Below are 9,219 nucleotides of genomic sequence, written 5' to 3'. Positions count from 1 at the left end.
ATAGAATTTTTGCATTCATTCAAGCAACAGCTGAATACAAAAACTTTTATGATTTTAATATTGCGTAATATGACATCATAAAAGCAATTAAACGGTGTAACTATGCTCTACTTTTTAGTTCAATTGTGATTTTACTAATTTCAAATAATAAATAATAAAAAGAAGTATTTTGTCACATACACAGAAAATTAAGACTTATAACGCATTTTTAGATGAAAGTTATAATTATTAGTTTGTAGAAAAGTGTAACAGTTACAGAAATAAGTAATTGAGACTTACAATTTTGTGGATATACGTTTGTCTTTTGTTATAAACAAAAATGTTTTTTAAGTTACAAAAAAGCGAAAAAGTTTAAACGTTATATACGTTTATACTTTCTGTTTTGAAATTCTGTTTTGAATGACATGAAGTTACCGTTTAACATGCGTTCATCAAAATTTCACAAAATTTGCGTGTTTTTATGGTTGAATGAACAAAGACAGAATTCCAAGAAAAAGGAAAGATTACACCTAGATTACTATTCACTGTAATCCAAGTGATTTCCATTGATGTATTTATTCTAATACTGGAGATAAAACTAATATATTATTACACAACAACATTTATCATACAATACCAGTCGCTATACTTCTAATTCTAATGATGCTAATTCAACCGTTTAAAGATTTCTTAGTGGTATCTACAGTGTATAATGCAATTATCCGTATATAAGTAAATAAGTCCGTAATATAATAAATAATATTCAAAGTAAACTTTTAAACGGTTGTTTACCACAGTGCAATATAATATGTTGCAATGTAACTTTCTGAATTACATTGCAAGTTTTAAACAAATTTTGGCCGATGAATAGTAGTTTTTTGTAAATTTGTTTTACCCAGGGTTTCCCAATCTCAATTTTATAATCACCCCTTTTTTAAATGTTGCCTGCCGTACTCTAAAATTACTCAATTACATTATAATTCTTTACTAATAACTTATCTCTAATAGCCGAATTCGCACCCAAAAAAGCAATATTACCTACTTAAGAAAACCCTAGTTTATCCTCTGTTCTGTACTAAATAAACATAAAATCAGAAAATTTATAAAAAAGTAAGCTTAATGACAAAGAAAATTTTATACGTGTTTGATTAAATGATTTCTTTAGGTTTTATGACCTTTTTATTAAATAAAGTTTTTTTTGTTAATTTAAAAAGTAATAATCATTAGAACCTACTTTTTGATATAAAACTCTTATCTATTTCTATCCTATTTGACCAAAAGTTAGATTGAATATAACGAAAAGTATAAAGTCAAAATATTTTTTTTTATCAAAAGTCATGTTAAACATAATGAGTTTTAGACTATTCTTTAATCTATTTTTAAATGTTAACACGAAACAATTTAATCAACTTTTTTCTACGTTTGAAAGAAAAATATTCCATACTGAATACTGCTGTTTTCTTAAAGCCATTTATTGTTATTTTAATGATAAAAAATCTAGCTTTTATCTAGCCATGGCACTTAAAAGCGTTAAAGCATGAAAGTAATAAATGTTTGTTGTATGAAAATCAAATGATTGATCATAATTTATGATCGATACCTAAATAATCGTTTTTTTTTAATTTCTTTACACAACCAATTACTTGAATCAATCTCATTATGATTTCATTTTATTTTCAAACTTTGATTGATATATTGTCATTCTTTTAAACTTTTATTCATTATTTAAGATTTGTACGCAATTTACTTTTGGGTTTTGATCTATAATAAAAACTTTAAATTAATTTTTCTACAGAGGAGTTGTTTAACGCAACTGGATCAGCTATAAAATTTTTTTGTTGCTTTAGTAATTTAAATAACTTCCTATGCTTTAAACACTCTTAAATAAAGACTGATAAGGTTTTTTAAAGTATACTTTTTGAATTAATTATGTTATTTATACAAAGGGTTGGGATAATTTAAACATTGAAACTAATATTTTTACAAGTGTACAAAATAAAGTTTAGATAATGATAACAAATAGTTCAATAAGTATTTTTGAATCTATGTTAACTTTTGTTTTGAACGTTTTAAAAACAAAAAAAGAGTAAAAAACTTATATAATCACAAGAAATTTTCACAATAGTGAAAGTTTGTAACAGCAAAAAGTTGATTAAAATATTTAAGTTATCGTGATTTTAATAGAGAACCTTCAAACAAAGTATTCGAGTATTCAATAACTATAACTTTATATATATATATATACATATATATATATATATATATATATATATATAAAATAAGGTTAATGTTTAAACGTAAACACTTTCAACTGAGCCCACTTGAAGGGCTTTAAAATAAACATATGTTCCAGAATTTTTAAAATCGCCATTTGAATAAATTATATATATATATATATATATATATATATATATATATATATTGTGTAGACTGTAGAGTTCATCAACTTTTTAATGAACTTTAGTTTTTTAATTGGAAAAAAAATCTTAATTTATACAATTTCTTTCGAATATTTTTACTGGAAAACAGGTGTTAATTTTATGGTTTAATTAAAGTTACTTATTTAAAATAAAGTTAACTAAAACACATGATTCAATTTTAAAATAACTGTGTACTAATTAGTAAGTAAATATTTTATAAGTTTAGTTAGGTCGTTTTGAAAATGCTTATTATCTTAAAATATCTAAACTCAAATTACAAAAGGGTAAAGTTCCAACAAAAATTAAGTTTATAAACTTTGACTAAGTCGAAATTACTAAAATCCTTCAATGTATTGCCCATTGTTAAACAATTAAGCTAACAAAAAAACTAAATTATGAAAGAGTTTTGTTATACAACGCCTAAAAGTGTAAACTTTATTACATTTAAAAATAAAATAAATGTTGTTATGTAAACTTATATAAGATATTTTCTTTATTTTCTTCTAAGCAAATTTTTACTTACAATGAAAATTTAATGAAGTATTATACATATGAAAATCAATTACAAGTAATAAGGTTTAAAAGCCTATATGTTATACGACCTGGTTTATGAATCATATTTTATTAAAAGTATTGTAAGTTTAGCTTTATCAAAAAGTTTTTATATAACTACCATAATAAAATATTCATAAAAAAAGGTTTTAAATTTTTCTCTTATAATGATGGAAATCGTTGATAGTTAACACATTCTAGTTTTTATCTACTTCTTATATAAGAACAAAAAATGCTTTGAGTTTTTTCACAACTTATATAACCTACTTTTACCTTTTGTCATTTCAAACATGATACTTTTTTTATTAACTATTATAAAATAATTTTCTAATAAAATTTAACACGCTTTTTTCAAAACTTTTCGAAACTATTTTCTGTGTGAATCTAAATTTAAAATATTTTTAAATAACTGACAAGCTACAATGGTACGTGTAATTAGATTTTATTTGCTTGTTTTTAAAAAATAGATGAAAAAAAATTTTGTCGGAGTTTACAAGATTAAAATTTTTTTTGTCACGTTTAAGTAATTATTTGTCTTGACTTTCGATCTAAACTACTTTATTGACACTTTGTTTTCTAAATTGTGCGTTAGGCTTAATTTTGTCAGTTAAAAAAGCTACCTTTCTTTGATTTTCGCTTCAACTCTTAGAAACATATTTGTTTTACTTTTTTTCGCTTAAATTTAGTGTAAAACTGGATTTTATTAGTTTATAGATATTTACAAAACTTAAACAACAACTACAAAGCAGTTTTCAAAAATTCCGCTTAAATTCGATAATAAATAATTCAAATAACGTAAACATGATAAATTTGCAAGTATCAAGAAAAAGTTAGCAAACGTTTAAAAAAATAAAAAAAAATTAATTTAATCTTTTTCTTAAAACTCTATAGTCTTTATTTTTTTATAGGATTTTTAGATTCTATCAATGTTTTAAAAAGGAATAATCAAATCTATACTGTATAATTTTTTTTTTTTATGTCATTATAACGTGTTATAAGTTGTATAAAAAACAGTTTTGGAAGTTAAATGTAAATCAATTAAAAATCAGAACGTTTTTATTTATTCAAGATATTATTCAATAAAAACTTAGAGTTTATATATAATCAAAATTAAATTAACGTATTTATTTTTTTAAGATAAACTTGCAAGAAATTAAACGAACAACAAGTTAAAGATATCACCCTTACTATATTAGCGAAGCATTAAATAAATTTTAAAGCTCGAAATAGTAATATTTTTTTAAATTCAAGATTTGATTTATAAGGGTTTGTTTTGGTGTTAGAATTTATTACGGTTCATATAAAAACAAAATAACTTGATTGAAGTTATTCAATTAAAGATTATTCAAGTTTATCATTTGCAAAAGTTTTCTGACTCACATGAACAAATAAAACTTCTGAGTAATATTATAAGTCAAGTTTAGGTTATAACCACTTTTGTGTATGACTTAAGCCGTCTACAAGTTTTATTACTTTTATATTATAAATATTTCCTATTATCGAGCTTAATTAAACTAAGCTTGTTTTATTTTTTTAACTTGATTAATTTATACTAATGAGTTTGTTTTTAAGTAGATAACTTAAAAGTATTTTACAATCACTTTAAAATTTAAAGAATCAAGTTTATAAAAATTTTCAAAACCAAAACAAAAACAGAATCGAAAAATTTTGATTGACAACATTCTAATCAATTTTTGGTTATTTAACTAAGTTTATCTTAATAATGTTAGTTTCGTTTTTATAAATGAGTCTGTTTTTAAACAGCTAAGTCAAGGTTAAAACTTTCGAACATTTGATATCTTAATTTTTTTCACCAAATAACCGAAACATATTGTTTACCATTATGGTGAATGAACCTATTCATCTTTTTTATTCTTTAACTTGATTTATTGGAATAATTCATTCTGTTTTTCTTCATTTTAATTTATTCTACTTATTTTTTTTACAAATTTAATAAATTACAAAAACGACTTAAATATAATAAATGAAGGTTAAAAATGTTTTTTCTGGTTTTTATCAGAACATAAATCAGTGAAAAGTGATTTATAATGTTTTAACTTTTTACATCATTTAATACAATTTATCTTAAAAAGGTTTGACTCATATATACAAATGAATCCGTTATTAAACAAAAATTGTTTGTTTGAAAACTTCTGCTTTTTAGGCTATGAATATATTTTTAGCTTTGTTTTTTTAAATTTTCTGACTTGTGATAAATAGACTTGTGTACCTTATGGTTCATTTATTTGAATACTTTTTTATTATACAATTTTAAAAGTAGGTAATCACGTTCTATAATTTTAAATATTAGTAATATTAAGGTTATGATAGTCATTTTAGTTCGATTTGTTTACAAAAATACTTTTTTAAATCGAGTTTATAAACCAAACTGAGTGACTTATGCTAAGTAAACTCCATTAAAAAAAAATTACTACAAAAACAACAAAATCCAAAGATAAAGTTTTAATATTGTTTGTAAATTCATAAGTCTTTGAATACTGTTTGTAAAGATCTTGCCCATTGTACGATTATCTTTCCTTTTACAAACAATAGGATCAAATATTTTTACATGAAAGGAAGTTCGAGTTATTGGGTGACTCATGTTTAGAGTGGCCCCATTTTCGTAGAAATTAGTCGGAATAAAACGTAAAACCTTTAATCTATTGTCTGCATGATTTAATCTATTTGATATTTATTGTTTTAGTTGTTCTTTTGATCGTAACACAGCTTTTAACAACTACTTAAAAGACTAATACTAATTATGTCAGGAACGTATTCTTGATATTTTTTTGTTTGTTTTTAATAATTTATCAAAAAAATTCTTTAAAACATGTTTTTTATAATTAACCGATTTTTTTTTAACTGTATACTTTTTGACTTTAACGGAACTAAAACGACAAAAATTAGTTAACAACATATACTACAATGAAAACAACAAACGCTTAACTAATATATTTTAGTTTTGAAACAGGATCAATTCTTTCTGCTAATAAACAGTAAATATTGAATACTAATTTAATCTAAAAATGTATGCTTTTTAATTATTATTTATGCTTATTTGCTTAACAAGTTTTAATTTATATGTTATTAAATCTACCTATTATTTGGTTGAGATAAACGAAAACTATTAAAAAATGTAAAAATAGAAGGTTAAAAATTTCAGTTTAGTTGAGCAATGTCTAACATTTAAATGTATTTAGCTCTGATCTAGTAAATGGTTGTTAGCTTAATAAAATGTTTAAACCTTTACACTACCTAATATGTAAAAAGGTTTTTATAGAGTTTAAAAGTATAAAAATCTTTACTGAGATTTATTGTTATATCCATTAAGGTTGTTTAACCCATAAAAACTCTATATTATAGAGTCTATAACCATTGGTTGAGGTCAAAATCAATTATAATAGTTTTTAGTTTCAAACTGGCTATTTTACAATCTAAATACCACTGGCCAGCTAGTTTTTTTTTTTGTTGCCATGAATTTTTACCACCTTCATAAGAAATAGGGCCATTATCTTATTTGCTTATTTAACGTATAAAACATTGACGTGATATTACTTTTTGTAAAAAGCTAATTTCAGATTATGAGATTTGCCTAAAGTTTAAAACGGATTGCATTTTTGAATGGTTTAAAGTAACTCAGCATACAAATAATAATGTTTTATTTATTATTAGTTTACATTAATTTTATTATTACTTACCTCTTTTAGACTCTTTAAAATATAATCACTTTAAAGTTAAAATATTTATATTTATTACTTATGAAAGTAAAATATTTATAAACTTCTTAACATTCATCTAAAACATTAGAGTTTTTTTTTCAAAGATTAGTTTTTAATGTGTATTTATTCATTTATAACTTTTTTTATATCTTTTTTAAAAGTTATGGTAAATTGTATGAGTTAAAATAAATTTATGTATACAGTAGCCTCTCGGATCTTTACGCACTCGTGACGTTACGCAATCTCGTTTAGTTACGCATTTCAGAATTCTATAAAATTCAGAAAATAAAAATTTTATTTTTTTTTAATATTGCACAAATTAGGTTTAATGTGAATTTTTAAATTAAAATATGTTTTTGAATGCTAACACACCTCTCTATATCTTTAGACTTTGTAAATTTATGTTCCTTGACTAATTGATAAACATTTACTTATACCTCAGTATATCAGAAATTTTGTTAACAATAAGAGATTAAATCAAAATTCTGAAATAAACATGACTGTGTTTAATAATGAAAGTATAATAAAATAATGAGAGTTTAACACAAAGAAATAATACAGCAGTCTTGCTCTATATATTAATAAACACCATTTTATAATTGTAAAGAAATTCTTAATTATAAATTGAATTTGCTAAGTAGAATAGAATATTAATGTCACATATAAATAAAGATAAAGATAATTTCTACTTATTATTAAAATAGTAAAATTATTTCTACTCGTATAATTATTATTTTATAGAAATTTTTATCCTTTTTTTTAATATGTGTATAGTTTTATCTGTTGTTTTCATTTTTATAAATTAAGTAAACAAAAAGTTAAAAGCGGGAAAATGCCCAGTCTGCTTTTAACTTGAAGCAATATCAAAAAACAGCCATTATAGTGAGTATATTTGGTACCTCTCGTTTCTTTACGATCTCTCATATCTTTACGCACTTTTTCTGTGGACACAATGTGCGTAAATAAGCGAGAGATTACTGTACTTTTAAATAAATTACTATAAGTATTGGTAGTCTATAAAATTTTACACACTTTTAGTTTATGTGTATTATAAAACTGGTGTACAATAAAAATTCATCGGTTTAAGTATTAATAATTTTTGCTTAAAACTCCTAAAGTAATAAATAATAAAATAAAGCATAAAACTTTAAAACAAAAATATTTATAATTTTAGTGATTTATAAGATCTAAAAGCGTTAGATTAAATTACTAAAAGTAATTATAGATTAAAGTATACCTTAAATACATTTTATCTGAGAACTTATCTTCTTAACAAAAATGAACACTTTTGAACCCAACAAAGAGTATTTTGAACCGAATTGAACCTTGTAAGTATTTTCATTTGAAAAGATGTTTTTCAAAATTATTTTTTTGTCTTAATTTTATGTAGTGTGCTAATAAATTTCTTTCAACATATAAATTTTAATCGAGTCTAAAGTCTTGTGGTTTTTACTCGTATTGATTTGAAATTGATCGGCATAAGTTTAATATTGTAATTATGTAAAAAATATTTTCTTAAAAGCAAATACTTTTTACATTAATATTTTATTTATAAGTAAAAATGTTTGAAAAATTAATAAAACAATGCTATATAAAAGGCTTATTTCTAGAAATAAACAGACACTATATGCAACATTATTTTAAAATTCCAATATTTTTCGGCGGAAAAAAACTCTTTGAAAATTCATCAGCTAATAAGCAAAGCTTTTCACGTCACAAATATAAAACACATCAAAGCGAAGGGTTCCTTATTATGACGTAATAATGCATTGAATTAAACCACCCAATAAACAAGTCAAATAATTTTGTTGGAATCTTAATTCCAACACTGTTAACAAACAAAACAATAAAAGTTGAATTGAAACATTTAGTTTTGTTGAAATATGCTGGATTAGTGTTAGATGCTTGAAAAAATATTATGCACGTTATAGATTTTCTTGTTTGCATTATTTAAAGAAAAAATTTTTAAAACTGCTTTTTTTTTAACTTGAAGCTAACTATGTTTTCAAAAATGATTAAATATTTTTGATTAAGGTCTAATTTAAAGTTATTCTTAACACTTATTAAAAACTTTATATAAATCACCTTTCTCAAAGTAATTATTATAATTACGACCGGTAAAAAAACTACTATTTTGTTACAAATTAGGGTAGGTGTTTAATTTTGTTTGCATATTAATATTGATTTTCTATAATTACATTTGACTACATGTTAGCTGATAAAAAACATCTAAATTAAAGTTCACTTAGGGTTAAAGCTAAAAATAATTTTAAAGAGAAAAAACACTAACGCGAATAGTAATCCGAACAAACTAACTAATGTAACAAAATTAAAAACAACCTAATAAGTATCAAAGGTCGTCCCAAATAAGGTCAAAAAGTTCATTACAATTTCAATAAACTTAAGAAACATCGAAATTATAACTACTTCCTGTTGTCTAGCAACTTTGTTTTGTTGCTAGGTAACTGCAGATAATGACGTATCAACAGCTGTTTATTTTGTATTTTTTATAAAAGTTTGTTTTGATTTGTTCAAGGTGTATATTGGTA

The sequence above is a fragment of the Thalia democratica genome, chromosome 5 (assembly GCF_965202585.1).
Source record: "Thalia democratica chromosome 5, ktThaDemo2.hap1.1, whole genome shotgun sequence".
In the NCBI taxonomy this organism is placed as follows: domain Eukaryota; kingdom Metazoa; phylum Chordata; class Thaliacea; order Salpida; family Salpidae; genus Thalia; species Thalia democratica.
This window is presented reverse-complemented; position numbering follows the sequence as displayed.